Genomic DNA, 26,806 nt, shown 5'->3' with positions numbered 1-26,806 from the left:
TGGTCCGCGTGGAAAAGGCTGCTCTCGGGACTCGACGGTGGCGTACGACTATAATTCACCGGACTGTCTGGTGGTGCACCGGACTGTCCGGTGAGCCAACGGTCGGCCGCGCAATCCACGGGCGAAGCGTGGCCCGCACCAACGGTCGGCAGGGGCACCGGACTGTCCGGTGTGCACCGGACAGTGTCCGGTGCGCCAACGGGCCCGCAGCTACAATGGTCGGATGCGCCAGAAAAGGAACGAGATCGCGCACCGGACAGCTACAGTGACTGTCCGGTGGTGCACCGGACTGTCCGGTGCACCACCAGATAGAAGGCAAGTTTGGCCTTCCTTGATTGGCCTCCAACGACTTCTAGCTGCCTTGGGGCTATAAAAGGGACCCCTAGGCGCATGGAGGAGATACACAAGCATTCACTAAGCATCCTAAGGCATCCAGACTCTGTTCCCGTGCATTCGTTTCGTTGTGTTAGAGATTTGAGCTCTATTCGAGTCGAGGACTCCCTGTGTTGTCATTTGAGCTCAAGTCTTCTCTTGTGTGCGTGGGTGTGCTGCGATTTGTGTCTTGTGTGTGTTTCTCATCCCAACCTTACTCTGTGCTTTCATTGTGATCTTTGTTGTAAGGGCGAGAGACTCCAATCTTGTGGAGATTCCTCGCAAATGGGAATAATCATCTAAAGGAAAAACCGTGGTATTCAAGTTGATCATCGGATCACTTGAAAGGGGTTGAGTGCAACCCTCGTCCATTGGGATGCCACAACATGGAATTAGGCAAGTGTTACTTGGCCGAACCACGGGATAAAAATCGCGTGTCTTGTGTTGATCTCTCTATGATTGTTTTGACCACAAGAACTCGCTTCTCAACTACTTAGTCGCACTAACACTCCTATAACTAAGTTTTGTGGCTATTTAGTGTTGAATTTTACAGGATCACCTATTGACCCCCCCTCTAGGTGCTCTCAAGTACTTTTGGGTAATAACTGGGTTTATTACTGAAATTTGGCTCTACTATTAGTAATAAATACTTAACCGACTAAAAGCAACTGCTTAACCTTAACTCCACATACAGCTTGTCCACTTTAGCTAAACGGGACATTTGCTGAGCACGGTGATGTGTACTCACCCTTGCTTTAAAAACCACCCCACCCCCAGGTTGTCGCCACTGTATTCAGTGCTCAGGAGGAGATGCAGGAAACATGGAGGACTTTGAGGAGTTCCAGGACTACAATGTGTTCTAGTTATGTTAGTGGCAAACCCATAGTCAGCTACCTGTGAAGACCATATCTGCTACGTTCACTTTTCCGCACTTTGATAATATTAATGACAATGTTATGTTAATGACCCTGTGGATGTCTTGGACATCTTGATGTAATAAAGTACTCTTTCCTCTATTTACTTTGAGCAATGTGTGATGATGTCCAATTATGTAATCGTTGTGTACGTGAGTTTCTGATCCTAACACGTACATGGTTCGCATTTGGTTTGCCTTCTAAAACCGGTTGTGACACGAACTTTCTACCTACTTGCCCTGAAACTATGTTTCACATAATAGTTAGTGGTGGGTACAAGAGCAGTCACTACGCGATGGAGTTTGGGCAGTGGGGCATTGTATCCAAGGGAAGTGGGGTCTATTCCATATCATGGGGATCGATGGGGACATTTGATGTGTGTGGGGACGGAAAGCCCCTACATATCGTGTGTTTAGGTTTCCCCTTGCATAGTTAGTGGTGGGTACAAGAGGTCAAGAGCAGTCACTACGCGATGGAGTTTGGGCAGTGGGGCATTGTATCCAAGGGAAGTGGGGTCTTTTCCATATCATGGGGATCGATGGGGACATTTGATGTGTGTGGGGACGGAAAGCCCCTACATATCGTGTGTTTAGGTTTCCCCTTGCAAGGTTAAAAACTCGATTCAAATCATCTGTTTCTCATAGCTAATGAGACTGCTTGATCATTGTACTGCATTGAGTAAGAAGAGTAATAAGGTTGATGAATAAAGTGGATGATTTGGAATAATTATTGTCTACCATGATTTTGTAGAAAGGAGGCATACCTAGAATAAGTACTTAACTAGAACTTAAAGCTAAAACTTGAAGTAGACAACCAGTACCAACTTTTGGCAAACCAAACCCCTCAGCCGAAAAGCATCATGTATCTAGGAGTCGTGGAGTAGTTTCCACATACCGGGCAAGTGTTGCCGAGTATTAGTATACTCATCAGTCTTCCTTAAGGCACCATCTTTCTAGGTACTTCCATTGATGAAATGATTGCTAGAGTGACTTAGTCGACCACCCTACCACCAGGCTGGATGGTTGAGTGGGATATGACCTCTGCAGGAGAGAATCATGCGAGGTAGACCATGGTTGGCTTCGTCATACTACTCGGTTATCGTCTTTGGCATTATCGTCATTTTTATTCCCATTGCTTATGAACAATGAACTTATGTTTTCATGATAAAACTTTTTTGATGTAATAACAATGGTGCTATATATGACACGTTGTGGTAATTATGGAATGTTGTATTCTCAGGACTCATCTTCGAATGGGCCATGGTTATCAATCTTGCAGAAGTGGTTAATCGAATGAGATGCGATGGACTAATAGTTTAATCCGATTTAACTGTGTCATCACCATTGAGGTGGGACCCGAGCACTTAAGTTGTATTAAGCTAGGCGGTTCCACCACAATGACCAAGAAGAGGGTGAATTAGGATTTTCTAAATTTTCTTGCACAAATTAAACCCTATAATCAAGCCTAGCTTCATTCGTTATTCCAAACATTGTGACAATAATTTGCACTCTAAGGTCGAATCCTATACTAGCATGGCCTCCTAGCCACCTCCTTCTCGATGAGCCACTTGATCGAGCTAGATACACTACACTTCAGTTTTGCATGTATGACATGATGGACCCAACACAACTTCAAGGTGTAAGCCACATGGATGACATGTCAAGGATCGAATACCCACATAATTGATTTAGATCATGTATTAATAAATTTAGTGATCCAAGGGACTTCTATCCAATGGCTAAGGATGAAACCCACATCCAATCGAATGGTTGTAGAAGAAAGATGTCAAATAGTTGTGTCAATCTGACTTGAAGGAGGATTCTAAACCATTGGATGGGCAAAGGGAGAGGATCAATGGCTAGCTGATGACATGACTTGCCTGCCTAGCCAAGCCATGGACACCTGGTCCCCTATGTGGTTGCCCGACTTTCCACGTGTCCCCCTTGCAACTGACTTACTTTCCTCAACCGACCTAGGGTGCTATATATTCCCCCATGGTTGGTGAGTGTATAAATGTCCCCTAAGATCTCACTTGAGAAGAGGAGAAGAATGTTGAGAGTAGACACTACCTAAAGAGCTTCCTCTCTTTATGTTAGTAGATTAGGTTAGTTCATAGGAGTTAGAGCGGAGCCTGAGATTTTCCTCCAGAGATGTTGGAGTCATCTTTGAGATCTTTTAGTAAAACTCTTCTGTATTGTGATGTATGATGTTTTGGTGTTTGATGTCAAAGGGGGAGAAGTTGTTATTAAAGCTTGCCTTGTCTAAGAGGGAAGCTTGTCTTGAGGGGGAGAAGTGTCTTAGTGCATAAAGAGCTTATAGTTTGTCCTTCTAGTAAGGACAAGCTCCCTTTGCTCTCAAAGGGGAGGGTTTCCTTAAGTGTCTTTATATCTTTTAGGGAATGCATTCTTTATGTTGATAATGCTGATATTATGTTGATAATGTTGATATCATGTGCTGCTTTAACTGGTGTTTTGTAGCATTGTCTTGATTTGATGATAATTGGTTAATTTGGTGATAATTGGTATCTATGCGTTGAAGTGATATCTATATGGTGAATATTGTTATCTTGATGGTAGATATTCATGTGATGGATTATATTGTTCATATGGTGTAGTTATTGCGAACCTTTGATGTTAATATTGTCATATTTAAGCAAAGATCTGACCATGTGCATTTGTGTGTCGTGAGCATCACAACTTGGTATTTGACACTATGCACCCGAAGAATACTAAGATATAGAAATGATTCACACTTTAGCCTAAGTATGTGTAATTTGGCATTTGAGGCCAAAAGTTGAGATTTCTATGAAAGCACAAATTTAGGGTGAGCATTTTATAGCTTAGGATTTAAAATTGTGCTTTAATGTTTATCTTTTGTAAGCTTTAATTGTGTCGCCATCAATCACCAAAAAAGGAGAGATTGAAAGCTCCCTTACGGGTTTTGGTGTTTTTATGACAACACAATTAAAGGTCTAACCAAGGTGTTAAGTGTTGAACATGTGCTAAGTGAAAAGACTAAGAGGTTCAACACATGGAGATGACTTTGGTTTGTGGACATCACAAGAAAGTTGAAGGACACTGACTATGTGGAACTAGATGTGCATAAATGTAACACCCTGTCCAATCTCGGATCGGCGGTACTTACTCCTGGCAGCTCTCAAGGATCATATATTGTCCCCACAGACCAACACGAGCCTTTTGTACGTACTTTGTCCTCACTCATGCGCACTCGAGAAAACTTCCCGGTCGGTCACCCATCCCAAATTGCTCCAAGCTAAGCACACTTAACATGGAGGTTCTTAAAAGATAGGCTTCCAAAAAAGAAGATGCACCTCGTTAGCATGGATACTCTATTAATTCTATTAAGCCTCGGACCAGGATATCACAATCCACCCCCCTTAGAAGACCGAATTCCTCGTTGGTCAACCCCAATCCAGGAACATCCCCTCTTAGCCACGTTTGTGTGTCTAGTGTCATCATATTGCATGCCATATGACCACTCTGGGTCCACATGCGCCATGTGCCATATACCCGAACCCCTAACCCACACGCTCGTGAAACTGCGAGGGTCGGCTCCGATACCCCTTGTAACACCCCGTCCAATCTCGGAGCGGCGGTACTTACTTCTGGCAGCTCTCTAGGATCATATATTGTCCCCACTGACCAATACGAGCCTTTTGTGCGCACTTTGTCCTCACTCATGCGCACCCGAGAAAACTTCTCGGTCGGTCACTCATCCCAAATTGCTCCAAGCCAAGCACGCTTAACATGGAGGTTCTTACGAGATAGGCTTCCAAAAAGAAGATGCACCTCATTATTATGGATACTCTATTAATTCTATTAAGCCTTGGGCCAGGATATCACCATCCTAGGGGCTAGGATATCACATTTGTAACACCCCGTCCAATATCGGACCGGCGATACTTACTTCTGTTAGCTCTCTAGGATCATATATTGTCCCCATAGACCAACACGAGTCTTTTGTGCGCACTTTATCCTCACTCATGTGCACCCGAGAAAACTTCCTGGTCGACCACTCATCCACTACACCAAAATGCTTAACTTCCTAGGGCCTAAACCGTAGGAAGTTAGAGCTAAACTCTCGGAAGTTATATAAACCGTCGGAAGATAGATAATTCTGTCGGAAGTTTGGCTCTCGTAACATTTTAGTCGGAAGTTACGCTAACTTCCGAGAGGCGCTCGGAAGTTACGCTAACTTCCGAGAGGCGCTCGGAAGTTACGCTAACTTCCGAGAGCCAAAGTTCCCTCTCGGAAGTTACGCTAACTTCTGAGAGCCAAAGCAGTTCTCTCGGAAGTTAAAGTTTGACGCCGTTTGTTTTGCGCTGACGCCGTGTGAAGGCTAACTTCCGACCGTTTTGGTTGTCCTCTCGGAAGTTAAAATGACTAGCACAAAAAATGCAATTTAATTTTCATTATTCACCACATTAACAGCCACATATATCAAAATAACAGCCACATATATCACAATGTACAAAAATGACAGCCACAATATACCACAATATATTTAAAAGCCACAATATACCACATGTCACATATAAAGTCATAAAAGTCTGGCCAGAACAGTCCACAAAGTTTAAAGTCTCACAAGACACAAGTTACATCCACATAATAGTCTCACAAGACACAAGTTTCAAGTCTCACAAAACACAGAATGGAAGTCCACTACTGTCGATCAGCATCAAGAATCAGCGAAAAGTGATGCTCGCTACCTCCACTGGCGAACAACGCATCGACAAAGTCTAAGCCATCATGTTGTTGCTGCACCAGCAAGGTAGCTGGAGGGGTCTCATATACCTGCACAAATGACATTCATGAAGTTACACCATAATATAACAAGTAAATAATGAAAAATTTGCATACCTGATGTTCGGTAGGTGGAGGTGGAGGTGATGGCCAAGGAAAATGTATGGGAGGTGGAGGTGGGGGGCATCGGAACCTGTATCCCTTGGGCTTGTGCTAGTTGCTATCAAATCGACGAACACATTAATGTCAGTGTTTTAAATCAATACATAACTTAAAATGAAAGATCTTTTTGAACTTACTTGTATCAGTGCTTGCTGTTGTTGAAACTGAGTAGCATAGTATTCTTGTTGCGCAGCATGTTACCTCAAGTATTCCTCCTGAACCCTTTGCCGCTCCTAATGTTGCCTAAGCTCTTCTCGTAGTCGCTCAACTTCTGCAGTATCCTGAGTAGAGCGACGGGAGCTACGAGCAGCAGACCTCGACGAACCTCCCCTCTGAACCGTCACCTGGCTCGAGTCGATGACGTTATCGAACATCGAGTACCTTCAAACAAGTAACATCACAACAGATTCAAAATAAATGTATTGTACTTAAACCGATGAAACAAGATAAGGTATGTAGAGTCCATACCTTCCATGGGGTTTTCCACCACTCGCATACACAACCTGAGGATCAATAGGTGCGGTCCTCCAGTCATAGTCCGATCCATGCTGACTAGACATCGCCTCACCATATGCAGCCTGCATACAAAAGAACAATGCCATCTTACATACAAAATTTCATATGAACAAAATGTATCAAGCATTTCAAAACACTCACCAGACAATCCGTTGCCTTTTGGCTACACAACACATCTGGGTTTGCAGGATCTGGTCCTCTGTGCCCCCTCAGGTATACTTGAACATCACTGGGCACTACACCACTGCTAGCTTCCTGTATGTACATTTGACAAGCATTATAATCAGAAATTACAGCAAGTCAACTACAATCAACAAAAAATGAAATAAATTGCACTTACCATTCGTTTTGCCAAACGAAAGTGATCATCACCTCCATACTTGTGATACGACTCGGTTCCACGATTGGAACTTTGACGCATAGACTTTGCCTTGAAATCATCAGAAGCCCAATAACGGCATAAGGCACGCCAAGCAGCATCATTGGCGGCTATCCATGGAATCGAATGCTATGGAAACACAATTCATTTACAAGTAATTGTATCATATACATGCAACAAAAAATTTTCTAACACAAGCACAAACATCAATTACCTGAAGAAAATCTTGCTCAGTCATAGAAAGTACATACTGTGTCGCCTCGCTCTTAGTGGCTACACGTCGTCCTTCACTACTCAACATAGCTTGATTAATCACCTGGATTCGAACATAGTACATCATATCCGCAACAACATCTGCCGCGTTCCTATGGAACACGGAGTGTGCATGCTCGGTATGAGTATCTCCATCAGGCAACTTATAATGTTTCTGAAAAAAACATAGTCAAGAATCCATAATATGAATCAATCATTGAGCTGATAACTTGGCAAGAAGATAGATAAACATACCCAGAAGTTGTGCCAAACTGCACCTTGCGCATTCCCATGTTGCGCGTTAACAGCAAGGTCGTATTGATCCCATCTTGTGACAGGGACCTCATTACCATTCTCAATCACCAATCCAGGCCATCTCATACGACAGATATTGCCCAACACTTTATTTACTTGCCTTACACGATCTTTGCCGGTGAAACTACTATCCACCCAACCCCTAACAACACAAGCACAATTGTCAAAATCAAAAAATAATTGTTTATCCTCAATGTGTAAGACATAAGAACAAAGCAAAGATGCTCTTACCCATCTCCAGACGGTATTATCTCAACCTTGTTAACTGGTTCTTTAGGAGGGGGGGGACCCAACTAATCTTTCGTGGCTTCCGGACCCGTGAAGACCCTACAACTCCCCCGCTTCCAGAACCTCCTCCACTAGCTCCCCCAACTCCCGACCCTCCATCTCCTGCCCACCCACTTGCATCCTTGGGACATTCATCCCACCCTCTCTCCGCCTCCCTACCCTGGACATCCTCAACATCTTCCACTTGTATCCCCTCCTCTGTCTCTACCTCATCTTCAGACTCATTCTACAGAACAAAATTAATAATTTAGTTATTCGAAATCATACAAATATTACATTACAAAACAAATATATTGGTTACCTCATCCCTTAGTACGCCGACTGGCTGGCCCTGCAACTCTAGAACATGCTCCAACAAAGCTCTACGCCTGCTCGAGCTTGAACTAGTGCCCTGGAACACTAAGTCCTCCTTTCTCCCAAAAATGGAGGCTGAAGCGTCCCGATCCTCTGGGACTCAAATGTGATACAATTACTAGTCCCAGGAGGCTAGTAAACACATTTATACATCAGATGATTCCAGATCTGCTTAAACGAGACAAACCTATAAAGGTGGCGAACAACTTTAAGAGTTGGTCCACAACTCGGGACATATCATCAGAGTGGGGCTGAAGCAGCCCGATATACGCAGTGAAGCAATTCAGCGGTCCAACAGCCACAGGCAAGGTTGGGAACAGTCGTAACTCTTACCCGATCTCCTTTTTCTGAAAAACAACAAATAAGCAAGGGTGAGTACAAACGTACTCAGCAGCCCACCTTCACCCGTGGAATGGGGAAATCAGATATAATGCATGGAATATGTGGAGCTCAGGATATTTTGCAGAAACAACAATATTTTATGCAGAGTTGTTTTGAAAAACATTTTGTATTTTTGCAAAGCGCATCCTCTCCAAAAGGAGCAGGAAGTTTTTTAGTATTATAGCAAAATCCCCTAGACTAAACCACCCAGGTATCTCAGCAGTTCCCACTGGTTTTCATTTTCAAAAACAGCTACTGGACTTCCCGTCCACCATAGCTCACGGCTCAACCGCCGAACCTTGTAAAAACCACTTTTCAAAAGCATCTCTTTTTTTGGAAAACAAAACATTAATTGCCATACCATACCAGACTCGTCCATTCCTGTGGACACAGACTATTCGAATAGGTTTTCAAACTCTGCGCAGAGGTGTACACTTTACCCACTAGTCCGGCTCTGCGATCTCATGATCAGTGAGATCCGAATCCGACTCTCTTTCTTTCCCCGCATGTCCTAACCTTAATGGTTATCCGGAAGGAGTCAGGCCACCACCATGTCCAAACCGGACAAAACTTTCCCCCTCCTTATCCTCCCGGTGCTCCCCAGCCTTCATAACCTTGGGGTTGGACCGTACGAGTTTAGATTGAGTGACTGCCCATACAGTCTCGAGTGGTTGTACTATTAAAGAGTACAGGTAGTGAAGATGACAAACCGGTCCTTATATGAGGGGACAATCCTTCTGCTCAAGCCTAAACCAGCTGAGCCAACACCTTAGGCCCTCCCCTAAACCAGGGAGTCCCTGATTATCCCACTCACAAGGTGATAAGGGTGAAAACCCTTCATCACACACATTTTGAAAAGCATTTTCTTTTGAAAACTCACACCTGTTCTCAAATCATTTAGAACATATATATCAGGGATTGATTGCGGCAAGCGGCTGGGTGGCCATAATAACTTGTCTCAAAATCATATCATGCATAAAATAACAGGCTGAGGGTTGTGGTTGAAAAATCATAGGTAATTTATGCATCAAAGGGATCCAGTGAGCTTGCCGTGCTTATTCGGCGAAGGGGGAAGGGGAGCTCGCGGAACTGGCTTCTGGCTCCACCGCCTAGCGTAGACTCGTGGATCTGGCCTCCACAAGACGGCACGAACGCTCCGATAACTATGCAACATGAATAAGCAAACATACAAACAAGCAAGTATACCAACAAATATTTAGTATAGTGGTCAGAAAAGCGATATATGGATGGGTAGAGTCTTGAGTAGAATCTGTGTCATGTGGTGTTGTGATATTACTGGTGGTGGAGCGGAGGTGCTTACCAGGAGGGTGGACTGTAGGCGAAGCGACACTATGCGTGTAGCCGGCAGAGCGGAGTAACTGATTGGGTGGGGTGTTTGCCTTGGTTGAGGGTGTTGAGTGTGTGTGGAGAGGGAGAGGGTAGTTGGGTGTATTTATAGCTGGGTGTATGTGGTGTAGCACAGTGAAGTTCACTGTTGGTGAGAATAGTGACGAATGAATCGTCTGACTGTAACACCCACTTTGTAATTAGTTAGGAATAATACCAATAGAGAAACAGTTTTTTCTTTATGTGAGTTTGATCTTTGTGCATCATCATATGTGAACACCATGCCCAAAAACAATTAATAAAAAGATATGCTACCAAACCATGACATCATGCTGGATTTTGTTTTGTGTGCATTTTGTGTCAACATAAAATAATTTGAAGAAGAAATATATTAAATTCCAAAAAAAAATAAAATTTAAATCCTAAATAATCCTAGAAATAAGGAAAAGAGAAGAGATATGAAAATATAAATAAAATGTATAAATAAATATCTTCAGGCTTAGTATTTCTAATTGCAAAAAAATAGAGTTTATAAATGAAGATCCACAAAAGTTTGAATTAAACTTGAATTCAAATTGGGTTTGAAAATGGAGAAAAAGAAAAGGAAATGGAAAAGAAAAAGGATAAAATGCCTTATGGGCCGGCCTCTACTCATTTCGGCCCAGCAGAACAATCCACCCGCGCGGTCCACCACTCACCATCGGCGCCGACAATAGGGCCCCACCTGTCTGTCCCTCGCGCTCGCGCCTCCACTGAACTATGGGCCCCGCGCGTCAGGTTCTCCCCTAACGGCTTCACCGCGCATGGCGGGCACGCCATCGGCGCGTTTCTCGCGCGCCCGACCCAACGGACCGCGCTGGGAGATAAAGCTCCGCCCGCTTTGGCTATTCCTCTAGTCCTCGGCTACTTGAGTTCACTAGGGAAACCTAATTTCTAGGGCCGCCACCGCCACCAGTGATAGGAAGAGCGTCGCCGCGGGTCAAACCGAGCTCACGCCGTCGGGAGGTCGCGGGCAGCTGCGCGCAGCTTCGGCACCGGCTGGGTGTTCTGCCCATCGCATAATTTGGCGGGATCGCGGGCTGTTTGGGCCCGAATTGCTCGTCGGAGATTCGATCGCCGTGGAGGAGCGCACTTCGCCGTGACCGGGGCTATCTACTCTCCAGTGCTCGGTGAGAAACCACCCCCGATATTACCCTTATTCCCTGGAACGCGTAGAACCAAGAATCATAGCTTACGGGGTTGATTAGCCCGGGGTAATGCGTTGCCGGAGTGGCCGAGGTACCTTCGGGCCGCCGGAGGTGGGGTCATGGCGTTTCAGTGCCCTAACTCCGAGTAATGTCGACCCGAACGAACTCAGTAGAGAGCTAGCTATGTATAGGGTCAATGTTCCGTTAAGTTAGCGTGCAGGATCGCCGACGGCCTGGCTCCGGCCATGTCCGCCGCCGTAGCCGGTGGCGTTGCCGCCGTGTTCTAGGTGGGGAAAAGGGGGTAGATCATGGAGCGTCGATCTCATGACGGACGACCGAGATTAGGGCTGGCGTACTCGTTCGCCACAAGTGAACGGTAGCCGTTGATCTAGGATCTGTGGGCCGCGGCGAAATCTCGGCTTCATTAAATTCGAGCCGTTGGATGTAGATCCGAGCGCTCAGGGCGCATACCGGTTCGGGTTGGTCCGTTTTAATCTGGGCCGTTAGAATCTGATCGGGCGGCCGTGAACGCACGATACCCCTTCACCGTTGTAAATTCACATAAGAGCCCCTCGGGTTTCAGTGAATGAACCCGCCGTCCACTGGCACTGTGCTCTGGGTCTCTGGAATTTTATCCCCGAAGCCCCTGCGCTTCACAGATATTGAGGCCCAGTCCAGAGCGTAATAAAACCAGAGTAAATGATTATTAAATAGATTTTTAATAGAAAAATAATTGCTAGAACTTTATAAATTCATAGAAAATTCATACTAACTCCAAATTGAGCCATTCCACTTTCTAAATTTTTGTAATTTAATTCTCTATCACCTAGAGCCTCTGTTATGTCATGAAAACAGTAAGGAATTTATTTACCACTTAATCCTATTTAAAGCACATAAAACTTTTGAAAATGCATAACTCGAAATCTATAACTCAGAAAATTATGATTCCAGTTCCTAGGTTTTTATTTTAATATGTAGAATATCTCTGTGTATTTTGTTTACATGCTTGGTGTAATGTTAATTTTCCCTATATCCTATGCTTGTTTGTATTGTGGCGAGTAGAAGAGCCCGTTGCTGAGGATCCTGGTGAGCAGCAGATTGAAGTAGCTGAGCAGGAGCTCATTGAAGGCAAGTTGTGCCCTTGACCACTTTTTACCCAATAATGTTCTTTAATATCACTTATCCATGCATAGGTTAATTTTGATGGGACCCAATAGGTTACCCTAGATTGTTTATCTCATTACCTTGTTCACCCCTGAATCACTTGGGTAGTTTGCTATTGCTTTACATGGTTTTGGGATAATCATTTATTACCTCTATGTTCCAATTCTTTATGTTATTCTGTTTATGTTCATGTCAAGTTCATTAATGTTAATTGGAACATAGAGCTTAACTTGAGTAACACGTGCCACCACAAGGGTTTAATGGGACGCCCTTGGCTGATTAACTAGGAAAGCTAGTGGAAGACTACCTTACCCGAAAGGGGCAAGGGCAGTAGGGGAGAGGTCAGTGCGGGGAGGTCCCTGGTTGATTTTGCTGCGATGGCGGTCAGCCAGGAACCCTGTACTGGATCTTCCCATAAACTGTAGCAGGTTTTCGGAAGCTAGTGGAACTTTGTAAAGGCCTCGTAGTGTTGCCCTGCCGCGCTTCCTAGGTAGAGGTGTATGGGATTCATGACCCCTTGGCAGATGGGTAACATGACTTGTGGGTAAAGGGTACAACCTCTGCAGAGTGTAAAACTGGTATACTAGCCGAGCTCACGGTCATGAGCAGCTCAGGACTCTCTGATGTTTAAATTATGGAACTTAAATTCAATTTTGTCATTTGCATTGCATGGGTTTATTATTAATTTTGTTCTATTACTTTACTTATGGTTTGGTATTTACTTACACTTAGTAACTGCTAATAAAATTTTGACCAACTACTTAAAAGCAATGCTCAGCTTTAACCCCTGTCATTGATTAAGCCTTACACATCACATGAGCTCACACCTTTGGTGAGTTCATGTCACATTATTCCCCACAACTTGTTGAGCGATGATCATGTGTGAGCTCACCCTTGCTGTCTCACACCCCCCCCCCCCCACAGGAGAAGATCAGGTGGTTCAGGAGGAGCCGCCTAACACTGAGGAGTTCGATCTGATCTAGGTGGCGTTTCCCAGTCGACATTGGCGCCAACGATCCTTAGTTCGTTTCATGTTTATTACTTTTATTTTGTAATAAGTCTTCCGCTATGTAATAAATACTCTGATGTTTTATGACATTTATCTCTATACACTCTGTTATTATATATGTTGTCTTCTTGGCGCATGTATGAGATGCACCCGGGTTTAGTCCCTTTAAAACCGGGTGTTACAGAAGTGGTATCAGAGGAAATGTTGACTGTAGGACGAGACCTAGATAGAAATGGACAACCCTTACCTACTTATCTTATTCTGATTCTTTCTATACTTATCTTGATCATGTCTCATCTTCTACTGTTCTACTCTGATCATTCTTATCTTCTCTATTCTAAGACAAGTCGGATTTCACACCTTGGAATCCCTACCCCTGTGACATTTTTAAGAGATAGGAAGCCTAAGACGAAAATAAAACTATTTTCTCTATTTTAAAATGTTGGTTGATTGTTCTGATGGTCAATGCCTGATTTGCTTCTTTGATTGATTGAAATAGTATAGACGGGCATCTTAGCATGTACCACCATAAGGTAATGTATTAGCTTTAGTGGATAACACACTAATCTACTTAGCTAATAAATCCCCCAAAGTAACATTCCTCGTAATTACTCGCCTTGTCTACAGATCTTCCTTCCTTACCCTGTGTTTCTAACCCAGATGGACTACCCCTATAGTGTTAGAAGAGAGCACTATAGACGTGATCCTTGGTATGTCATGGTTAAGAAAGGCAAAGGCCGTTATAGCATGTGGTAAGGGAACCACATAACTCACCAGTTCCAAAGGAGAAAGATTTGAAGTTGGAATTGCAGTAACTACTGCCACCAGACTAGCGGCATTCTTAGTAGATGGGAAGTTTGTTGGTGTCAACATCCGTGTGGTTAGAGATTTTTCGGATGTCTTCCCAGAAGAGTTACCAGGGATGCCACCATAGAGGGAAATTGAGTTTATCATTGATCCCTTACCTGAACTGCCCCTACTTTCGAACGACCATACAAGATGTTTGTAGAAGAGTTAAACAGACTGAAGAAGCAGTTAACGGAATTACAAGAGGGAGGGTACATTCGTCCGAGTTCCTCACCTTGGGGAGCACCGGTACTGTTTGTACAGAAGAAAGATGGATCACAGCGGATGTGTGTGGATTATATATCTCTTAATGATGTTACTGTGAAGAACAAGTATCTGTTACCCCGTATTGAAGATTTATTTGATCAGATGAGAGGTGCAAGAGTATTTTCGAAGATTGATCTCCGATCGGGATACCATCAGATGAGGATTAGACCATCGGATATCCCAAGACGACTTTCTCGACTCGATATGGATTATATGAGTTTACTGTTATGTCGTTTGGATTAACCAATGCACCAGCGTATTTTATGAACTTAATGAACAAGGTGTTTATGGAGTACTTGGACAGATTCGTCGTGGTGTTCATCGACGACATTCTTATTTATTCACAGAGTGAAAGTGATCATGAACAACATCTAAGGTTGGTGCTACAGAAGTTATGAGATAACCAGCTATACGCCAAGTACGGAAAATGCGAGTGTTGGATTGGCGAGGTGCCATTTCTTGGACATATCATTTCTAATGGAGGGATATCAGTGGATCCTGCTACAGTCAAGGAGATAGTGGTGTGGAGCATACCCACTACGGTTACGGAGGACCGAAGTTTCTTGGGATTAGCAGGATATTATCGGAGATTTATTGAAGGATTTTCTAAGATTGCTAAGCCTATGACCTCGCTTTTGGAGAAAGGAAAAGAATTTAAGTGGGACGAGAAGTGTCAAGACAGCTTTGATCTATTGAAGAAGAGGTTGATGTCGCCACCAGTATTGATTATGCCAGATCTGCAGAAGGGATTTGACATTTATTGTGATGCATGTGGCCAAGGACTTGGATGTGTGCTTATGCAAGAAGGACATGTGATTGCCTATGCATCTCGTCAGTTGCGGAAGCATGAACTGAACTACCCCACTCATGACTTGGAACTAGCAGCAGTTGTGCATGCACTTAAGATTTGGAGACACTACATTATGGGGACTAAGTGCCAAGTATATACGGATCATAAGAGTTGGAAGTATATATTCACTCAGAAGGATCTCAACCTTAGGCAACGTCGTTGGTTGGAGCTTATAAAGGATTATGATTTGGAGATTCACTATCACCCGGGCAAGGCTAATTTGGTTGCAGATGCCTTGAGTCGCAAGGAGCATGTTCATTCAGCTATTGTTGCCCAGCTACCCGATGAGATTGTTGAGGATTTCAGGAGACTTAACCTGGGGATAGTTGCTCATACTGAAGGAGTTACTATTGATGTGGAACCTACTTTGGAGCAAGAGATCCGCAAAGGACAAATTGGTGATGCTAAAATAAAAGAGATCAAGGATCTGATTACTGAAGGTCGAGTTCCGGAATTTACGGAAGATGAGCAAGGCACAGTATGGTTCAAGGACAGGATGTGTGTTCCTGATATTGAAAGCCTTCGAGAGACTATTTTAAAGGAGGCCCATGACTCGGACTATTCTATTCATCCTGGTAGTACTAAGATGTATCAGGATTTGAAGCAGAAATATTGGTGGTATGGATTGAAAAGAGATGTGGCTGCACATGTGGCTATGTGCGATGTATGTCAAAGAGTTAAGGCTGAACACCAGAGGCCAGCTGGACTACTGCATCCACTGAAGATACCCGAGTGGAAGTGGGAAGAGATTGGTATGGATTTCATTACTGGATTGCCTCGCACCCAGAAAGGATATGATGCTATATGGGTGATTGTGGATAGATTGACTAAAGTGGCTCACTTTATTCCGGTGAAGACTACTTATAAAGGTTCTCAACTAGCAGAGTTATATATGGCTCGGATTGTGTGTTTACATGGAGTACCAAAGAAAATCGTGTCTGATCGAGGTTCGCAGTTTACCTCAAGATTTTGGAGAAGCTTTCATGAGAACATGAGCACGAAGTTGAATTTCAGTACAGCTTATCACCCTCAGACTGATGGACAGACCGAAAGGACTAATCAAGTATTGGAAGATATGTTGAGAGCTTGTGCACTTCAGCATGGAGGAAGTTGGGATAAGAGTCTACCTTATGCTGAGTTTTCATATAATAATAGTTATCAGGCCAGTCTGAAAATGTCACCTTTTGAAGCTTTGTATGGGAGGAAGTGCAGGACTCCTCTATATTGGGATCAGACTGGAGAGAGACAGTTCTTTGGGCCTGAACTGATTCAAGAAGCAGAAGAACAAGTCCGTATAATACGAGAGAATTTGAGGGTAGCTCAAACCAGACAAAAGAGCTATGCTGATAATAGAAGAAGGCCACTGGAATTTGAAGAAGGAGATTATGTGTACCTCAAGGTGTCACCACTGAGTGGAATGAGGAGATTCAAAGTTAAGGGCAAATTGTCCCCTCGCTATATTGGACCATTCTTGATCTTTAGGAGAGTTGGAGAGATGGCCTACCAACTTGAGTTACCTGCTAGTCTATCAGATGTGCATAATGTGTTCCACGTGTCTCAACTTAAGAAGTGTCTCCGTGTTCCTGAGGAGCAGTTACCCATGGATGAGCTCAGTGTTCAAGGTGATTTGACTTACACGGAGTACCCGATCAAGATTTTGGATACTTTGACTCGGGTTACGAGAAATAAGGTGATAAAGATGTGTAAAGTACAATGGAGTCACCACGGTGAAGATGAAGCAACTTGGGAAAGAGAAGAAGAGCTTCGTATAGATTTTCCCCACCTTTTCCCTAGATCTTCTTAAATCTCGAGGACGAGATTATTTTTAAGGGGGGTAGGATTTGTAACACCCACTTTGTAATTAGTTAGGAATAATACCAATAGAGAAACAGTTTTTTCTTTATGTGAGTTTGATCTTTGTGCATCATCATATGTGAACACCATGCCCAAAAACAATTAATAAAAATATATGCTACCAAACCATGACATCATGCTGGATTTTGTTTTGTGTGCATTTTGTGTCAACATAAAATAATTTGAAGAAGAAATATATTAAATTCCAAAAAAAATAAAATTTAAATCCTAAATAATCCTAGAAATAAGGAAAAGAGAAGAGATATGAAAATATAAATAAAATGTATAAATAAATATCTTCAGGCTTAGTATTTCTAATTGCAAAAAAATAGAGTTTATAAATGAAGATCCACAAAAGTTTGAATTAAACTTGAATTCAAATTGGGTTTGAAAATGGAGAAAAAGAAAAGGAAATGGAAAAGAAAAAGGATAAAATGCCTTATGGGCCGGCCTCTACTCATTTCGGCCCAGCAGAACAATCCACCCGCGCGGTCCACCACTCACCATCGGCGCCGACAATAGGGCCCCACCTGTCTGTCCCTCGCGCTCGCGCCTCCACTGAACTATGGGCCCCGCGCGTCAGGTTCTCCCCTAACGGCTTCACCGCGCATGGCGGGCACGCCATCGGCGCGTTTCACGCGCGCCCGACCCAACGGACCGCGCTGGGAGATAAAGCTCCGCCCGCTTTGGCTATTCCTCTAGTCCTCGGCTACTTGAGTTCACTAGGGAAACCTAATTTCTAGGGCCGCCACCGCCACCAGTGATAGGAAGAGCGTCGCCGCGGGTCAAACCGAGCTCACGCCGTCAGGAGGTCGCGGGCAGCTGCGCGCAGCTTCGGCACCGGCTGGGTGTTCTACCCATCGCATAATTTGGCGGGATCGCGGGCTGTTTGGGCCCGAATTGCTCGTCGGAGATTCGATCGCCGTGGAGGAGCGCACTTCGCCGTGACCGGGGCTATCTACTCTCCAGTGCTCGGTGAGAAACCACCCCCGATATTACCCTTATTCCCTGGAACGCGTAGAACCAAGAATCATAGCTTACGGGGTTGATTAGCCCGGGGTAATGCGTTGCCGGAGTGGCCGAGGTACCTTCGGGCCGCCGGAGGTGGGGTCATGGCGTTTCAGTGCCCTAACTCCGAGTAATGTCGACCCGAACGAACTCAGTAGAGAGCTAGCTATGTATAGGGTCAATGTTCCGTTAAGTTAGCGTGCAGGATCGCCGACGGCCTGGCTCCGGCCATGTCCGCCGCCGTAGCCGGTGGCGTTGCCGCCGTGTTCTAGGTGGGGAAAAGGGGGTAGATCATGGAGCGTCGATCTCATGACGGACGACCGAGATTAGGGCTGGCGTACCCGTTCGCCACAAGTGAACGGTAGCCGTTGATCTAGGATCCGTGGGCCGCGGCGAAATCTCGGCTTCATTAAATTCGAGCCGTTGGATGTAGATCCGAGCGCTCAGGGCGCATACCGGTTCGGGTTGGTCCGTTTTAATCTGGGCCGTTAGAATCTGATCGGGCGGCCGTGAACGCACGATACCCCTTCACCGTTGTAAATTCACATAAGAGCCCCTCGGGTTTCAGTGAATGAACCCGCCGTCCACTGGCACTGTGCTCTGGGTCTCTGGAATTTTATCCCCGAAGCCCCTGCGCTTCACAGATATTGAGGCCCAGTCCAGAGCGTAATAAAACCAGAGTAAATGATTATTAAATAGATTTTTAATAGAAAAATAATTGCTAGAACTTTATAAATTCATAGAAAATTCATACTAACTCCAAATTGAGCCATTCCACTTTCTAAATTTTTGTAATTTAATTCTCTATCACCTAGAGCCTCTGTTATGTCATGAAAACAGTAAGGAATTTATTTACCACTTAATCCTATTTAAAGCACATAAAACTTTTGAAAATGCATAACTCGAAATCTATAACTCAGAAAATTATGATTCCAGTTCCTAGGTTTTTATTTTAATATGTAGAATATCTCTGTGTATTTTGTTTACATGCTTGGTGTAATGTTAATTTTCCCTATATCCTATGCTTGTTTGTATTGTGGCGAGTAGAAGAGCCCGTTGCTGAGGATCCTGGTGAGCAGCAGATTGAAGTAGCTGAGCAGGAGCTCATTGAAGGCAAGTTGTGCCCTTGACCACTTTTTACCCAATAATGTTCTTTAATATCACTTATCCATGCATAGGTTAATTTTGATGGGACCCAATAGGTTACCCTAGATTGTTTATCTCATTACCTTGTTCACCCCTGAATCACTTGGGTAGTTTGCTATTGCTTTACATGGTTTTGGGATAATCATTTATTACCTCTATGTTCCAATTCTTTATGTTATTCTGTTTATGTTCATGTCAAGTTCATTAATGTTAATTGGAACATAGAGCTTAACTTGAGTAACACGTGCCACCACAAGGGTTTAATGGGACGCCCTTGGCTAATTAACTAGGAAAGCTAGTGGAAGACTACCTTACCCGAAAGGGGCAAGGGCAGTAGGGGAGAGGTCAGTGCGGGGAGGTCCCTGGTTGATTTTGCTGCGATGGCGGTCAGCCAGGAACCCTGTACTGGATCTTCCCATAAACTGTAGCGGGTTTTCGGAAGCTAGTGGAACTTTGTAAAGGCCTCGTAGTGTTGCCCTGCCACGCTTCCTAGGTAGAGGTGTATGGGATTCATGACCCCTTGGCAGATGGGTAACGTGACTTGTGGGTAAAGGGTACAACCTCTGCAGAGTGTAAAACTGGTATACTAGCCGAGCTCACGGTCATGAGCAGCTCAGGACTCTCTGATGTTTAAATTATGGAACTTAAATTCAATTTTGTCATTTGCATTGCATGGGTTTATTATTAATTTTGTTCTATTACTTTACTTATGGTTTGGTATTTACTTACACTTAGTAACTGCTAATAAAATTTTGACCAACTACTTAAAAGCAATGCTCAGCTTTAACCCCTGTCATTGATTAAGCCTTACACATCACATGAGCTCACACCTTTGGTGAGTTCATGTCACATTATTCCCCACAACTTGTTGAGCGATGATCATGTGTGAGCTCACCCTTGCTGTCTCACACCCCCCCCCCCACAGGAGAAGATCAGGTGGTTCAGGAGGAGCCGCCTAACACTGAGGAGTTCGATCTGATCTAGGTGGCGTTTCCCAGTCGACATTGGCGCCAACGATCCTTAGTTCATTTCATGTTTATTACTTTTATTTTGTAATAAGTCTTCCGCTATGTAATAAATACTCTGATGTTTTATGACATTTATCTCTATACACTCTGTTATTATATATGTTGTCTTCTTGGCGCATGTATGAGATGCACCCGGGTTTAGTCCCTTTAAAACCGGGTGTTACACTGACTTAGTATGAACAAGAGAGTTATAGGCATAATATGGGACAAGAGTATTTTGGGAGTCTTCTAGAATATGAACCATGCTTAAGGGATGACATGGTTGGATAGGGAATAATTCGATAAGAATTTAGAAACAAGAATTATTGGAATCGGAGTTTGGAAGCCTGGTTCGAAGGAATCTCAAAGTCAAGCATGCTTAACTTGGAGAAACCTGGGATGGGTGACCAGATGGGAAGTTCCTACTGGAAGGAAAATCACAGTCACCGGAGTTCGTATGACTGGAATATGGGTCTAGCTGGTCTTAGGTGGACTGGACAACACGATGTATGAGTAGTTGAAATTTGGGGTGATCGGCTAATCGATGAATAGTAACGATGAATAGTGACGACGAAAAAGTTACTAGATATCATCGATGAGTAGTAACGATGATGAATAGTAACGATGATGAATAGTAGCACTGAATAGTAACGATGGGTGAATAGTGTTAGTGAATAATAACGGTAAATAGTGATAGTGAATAGTCGTATGAACGAACGATGAACGATGAATAGGAACTATGAACGAACGGACGAACGATCGAATGATCGGACGAACGAACGATCGGAATTTCGGCAGCATAACGGCAGGAAAAGATTATTTGGACGAACGAACGGACGAACGATCGAATGATCGTACGAACGAACGATCGGAATTTCGGCAGCATAACGGCAGGACAAAGATTATCTAGAAGAACGATGAATAGGGACTATGAACGAACGATGAACGATGAATAGGGACTATGAACGAACGATGAACGATCGAATGATCGAACGAACGAACGATCGGAATTTCGGCAGCATAACGGCAGGACAAAGATTATCTGGAAGAACGATGAATAGGGACTATGAACGAACGATGAACGATGAATAGGAACTATGAACGAACGATGAACGATCGAATGATCGAATGAACGAACGATCGGAATTTCGGCAGCATAACGGTAGGAAAAAGATTATTTGGACGAACGAACGGACGAACGATCGGACGATCGGACGAACGAACCATGAACGATCGGACGAACGATCGAACGATCGGACGAACGAACGAACAAACTAAGAATAGGGGACGAACGATCGAAGAACGATCGAACGATCCTTGTGCTAGTGTGTGCTTGTGTGGAACATGGAGTGGGTGTGTGTGGGGGGGAGAGAGAGTTGCCATGAAATGGCTTGGGGTGGGAAGAGAGGAGGCCCTTGCCCCTCTATTTATAGCCATGGTGGGGGGATTAGGGGGAGGGATGAGAGGATTAGTGGGAGGATGAGAGGATTAGTGGGAGATTAGCATGTATTTGTCTTGTATAAGTGAGATTAGCTTGTAGAGCTCACTGTATGACATTGGAGGCATACGTATACGTATGAGCATGAGAAAAGTTATGAAGAAAATATTTGTAGGGACTTGAAAAATGATTCTGAAGGTATCTTAAGAGGAAAATACCTGGAGATATATCGGTGGAATATTTGGGCAGTATTTCTGGAAAGAACTTGAAGAGGATCACTAGGGAAATATCTGGGCAGTATTTCTGTAAACAATTTGAGGGGGATCACTGGGGAAATATTTGTAGGATATTTTGAGGAGGATTTTAGAGAGAATATAGACCACTATACTTTATTTGTTGATATCAACTCGCAAACAAACATTTTGAAATGAAATTTGAAATTCATTTTGAATTTAGAGCGAGTTTGAGAAAATTCCAAGATTTGATTTTTTGGGATGCTACAAATCTACCCCACTTAAAATGAATCTCGTCCTCGAGATTCGGCTTAGAAGGGTTATGGGTATAGCTTTACTTCAGCTACAAATCTTCACTTTGCAACTCTTTGAGGAGATGGAACTTCAACAAGATCTGGTCTGACGGAGCATCTGGTTGCTGATTGCAAACGCTGGTTTTGGCTACTCAAGATCATCTTCAGGCTTCTAGGTTTCGCTTGGCAGCTAGCTTATTGAAGAAGCATCGATGCCAACACGCAAACCTTTCTCTTGCGAACTTCCACTTGGATTCCTTCCTTGATTGGTCTTCTGGTGCTTCATCAACAAAACTTGGGTGACCACTTCTCATCCAGAAACTTATATGCTTTGATGATCTGGTCCTCCATAAGCTTGCTAACAGGCCTTCTTCTTTTTCTCCATAGCAGGAACCTTACTGGAATACTACCCCACTTAAAAAGAATGAGGGTAGAACTCTTGAATCTTGGGGATTTGAACTCCTTGAAGTACCACATAACAAGGGTGTTACGGGTCCTTCTGCTGTTGTTGCTGCTTGAGCAGGCTGCGGAGGGATGACTGGCACAGGGTTGATTCTGGGAGAACCTTCTTCTTACCTTCTCTTCACTATCTTCTTTTCTCTTCTCACTTTTCACTTTTCACTGCCTCTTTCTTTCTCTTTGCTCTTCCCACTGGAGGATTCTATCGATGAGTATTACCATCATACAGAGGAGGAAACCAAAGACTATGAACCATGTGCAACAGTCTTCAACCCAAGAATCACCAAGCATTGTGATCTTAGGGGCGAGGGAGTGGAAAATGGAGTTGCTTGCTATTTGGCAGGGGGGTTTATCTGGAGTGTGCTTTGCTTTGAGCGAGATGGAAGTTGAGGGAGCTGGTGGGGGGGTTTATAGGCGAGTAGGGGTGCTCGGGGGGGGGGGGGGGGGGTGGAGTGGTGGTGATGGAGCAGGTGCCACACGGTAGTAGACACGACAAGGGGAGGGGGGGACTTGGTGTTGCCGGCGACGATGGCGGCGGTGGGTGCGCTGCAAAGGGGGGTGGGTGGCGGTAGTGCGCTGCAAAGGGGGGTGGGTGGCGGTAGTAGTGCGCATGGAGGCGGGCACGCGTGCGGGGGCACGGGTGAGTGGTGGGGTCGATGACCCTGAAGTTTGTGGTCTCTGGTTCCAAGAATCTTTGCCTCTCTGTATGGTAATAATTCCTTCTGTCCTCTTTTCCTGTTTACTTTGACTCAGGGGCAGTGCTTTGATTCTCACGGTCGGTCCTTTTGACTGAGCGGCTGGACTTGTTTCTTCTGTAGCTTGTTCCAGGCTTCAAGGGTAAGCTTCCCGGTATCTTCTTGGGTAAGGCACTTTTCTCTTGAGATGAGTTAAGATGAGAATGGAAGCATAAGGTGAGGACTAGATCTAATTTGTGATCTATGTTTTTAGAGAAAACCTTTCTTAAAAAAAGAAAACACACAAGCTCAGCAATGATAAGCACAAACAAATCGAATGTTTTGAATAAGGGAAGGATAGAGTTTTTCCAAAGCACGGGCTACTCAGATTCGGGGGCTAAGCATAACTACTATTGCTTGGCTCCTGAATTGAGAACTATGCTAAATGCAACTTATGAGCACTAACGTTAAAGCATCACATATGCACTCAAAAGGGGAGAAAACATCAAGCGAAATTCATTTTGAAATGCCCTAGGGGGCCACACAATTAGAGTTTTTCAAAACACGAGTCTACACGATTACCTCTCATACATGCAGGGCTCTAGCCAAAGTGAAGAAAAACTTCACTACCCAATGCATGCAGAGGACTGGGCATAACTAACTTCAGACCAGGCAACTTCTCTTCTGGCAAGGCTTGCACACAACTTCAATCTGAGACATCTCCTGGATGGGTCAAGAGGGAGCTGATGTTGATGACTTCTTCTGGTGGCAACTGAGATGGCAAGACGAGATCAGACTCTTCTTCAAGCAGGACTGGCTCTTGTAGCTCCTCAAAGGGCGGCGGTGCTGGCGGGGTGCTTGCAGCTTCTTCTTTGATCTCACGGGATGGTGCTGGAATCTTCTTCATGGTGATGGGCTCAAACAACTCTGGCGGGGAATCTTGGGAGGACTCGGGGTGCTCTTGCTTATCCATAGCCTGAGGGAAGACTGGAATTCCTTCCAAGACTATGGATCCTTCCGGTAGTTCCCAAGTCTTCTTCTCTCCTCTGATAGAGACCGGGTGACCTTCAAGAATCTGGGGGTCTTCTACTCTCCTGGGTTGAACTGGGTTGGATGAAGCGAGCCCTTGGATCCGCAGGGCTCTACGTTGGTTATGGGTTACCAAGTAGGCCTCCATCAACTTCTGGACGTGCTCATCCTTGGCTTGCTTCAGGGCTTCAACAGCAATGGCTTCACGACTTTCCAAGGCAGCTACACGGGCTTGGGCTGAGGTGAGATCCACATGTAGCTTACGGTTGTGCTTCTCTGCATCTTCTGCTCGGGCAATCATCTGACGGTGGTGCCGAGCCAAGAAATCATACTGTGCATCAAGGGTGAGCAGGTATGCAGTGAGGTACACGACTGTGGGGTCGTCCTCAAGCAGCTGCTGCTCTTCTAATGCACACATCCTGGCCATCCAAACTGGACGGTTTTTCTGAAAGGGCGGAAAGAATCTGAGCGGGGTGTCGGCCACTTCTTCTTCATAGATCTGACACAGGGTCCTCAATGCCTTGCGGGCGACGACTTGGCAGGTGTCTTTGAATCTGTGCCCAGCAGCAGTGACACTCCATTCCACATGGTGTGGACTGGATCCAATGTATACAGTCACGACACACTTCTCTGTGCCATGCTCGACGAATTCACGACCATCATACTCTGGCTGGCTCCTGATTCCGAGGCGAACTGTGCAGGCTCTCAACAACTTGGGGAAACCATCTTCATTCAAGCAAAAGCTGGTTTGGCAACAGACCTCCATCTGAATTCTAAGAGAAGGAAAGGGGGAAAACATTTTTGAAATGAAGGGATGAGAGCAAGAATTTTTTTAAGAAAATAGTTTTGACACAAAAACTTTTGATCAGGCTAAGGGTTACGTCCTGCGGCCAACCTAATAGCTCTGATACCACCTGAAGCGTCCCGATCCTCTAGGACTCAAATGTGATACAATTACTAGTCCCAGGAGGCTAGTAAACACATTTATACATCAGATGATTCCAGATCTGCTTAAACGAGACAAACCTATAAAGGTGGCGAACAACTTTAAGAGTTGGTCCACAACTCGGGACATATCATCAGATTGGGGCTGAAGCAGCCCGATATACGCAGTGAAGCAATTCAGCGGTCCAACAGCCACAGGCAAGGTTGGGAACAGTCGTAACTCTTACCCGATCTCCTTTTTCTGAAAAACAACAAATAAGCAAGGGTGAGTACAAACGTACTCAGCAGCCCACCTTCACCTGCGGAATGGGGAAATCAGATATAATGCATGGAATATGTGGAGCTTAGGATATTTTGCAGAAACAGCAATATTTTATGCAGAGTTGTTTTGAAAAACATTTTGTATTTTTGCAAAGCGCATCCTCTCCAAAAGGAGCAGGAAGTTTTTCAGTATTATAACAAAATCCCCTGGACTAAACCATCCAGGTATCTCAGCAGTTCCCACTGGTTTTCATTTTCAAAAACAGCTACTGGACTTCCCGTCCACCATAGCTCACGGCTCAACCGCCGAACCTTGTAAAAACCACTTTTCAAAAGCATCTCTTTTTTTTTGGAAAACAAAACATTAATTGCCATACCATACCAGACTCGTCCATTCCTGTGGACACAGACTATTCGAATAGGTTTTCAAACTCTGCGCAGAGGTGTACACTTTACCCACTAGTCCGGCTCTGCGATCTCATGATCAGTGAGATCCGAATCCGACTCTCTTTCTTTCCCCGCATGTCCTAACCTTAATGGTTATCCGGAAGGAGTCAGGCCACCACCATGTCCAAACCGGACAAAACTTTCCCCCTCCTTATCCTCCCGGTGCTCCCCAGCCTTCATAACCTTGGGGTTGGACCGTACGAGTTCAGATTGAGTGACTGCCCACACAGTCTCGAGTGGTTGTACTATTAAAGAGTACAGGTAGTGAAGATGACAAACCGGTCCTTATATGAGGGGACAATCCTTCTGCTCACGCCTAAACCAGCTGAGCCAACACCTTAGGCCCTCCCCTAAACCAGGGAGTCCCTGATTATCCCACTCACAAGGTGATAAGGGTGAAAACCCTTCATCACACACATTTTGAAAAGCATTTTCTTTTAAAAACTCACACCTGTTCTCAAATCATTTAGAACATATATATCAGGGATTGATTGCGGCAAGCGGCTGGGTGGCCATAATAACTTGTCTCAAAATCATATCATGCATAAAATAACAGGCTGAGGGTTGTGGTTGAAAAATCATAGGTAATTTATGCATCAAAGGGATCCAGTGAGCTTGTCGTGCTTATTCGGCGAAGGGGGAAGGG

Source organism: Zea mays, chromosome 1 (genome assembly GCF_902167145.1).
Source record: "Zea mays cultivar B73 chromosome 1, Zm-B73-REFERENCE-NAM-5.0, whole genome shotgun sequence".
NCBI classification, from domain to species: Eukaryota; Viridiplantae; Streptophyta; class Magnoliopsida; order Poales; family Poaceae; genus Zea; species Zea mays.
This window is presented reverse-complemented; position numbering follows the sequence as displayed.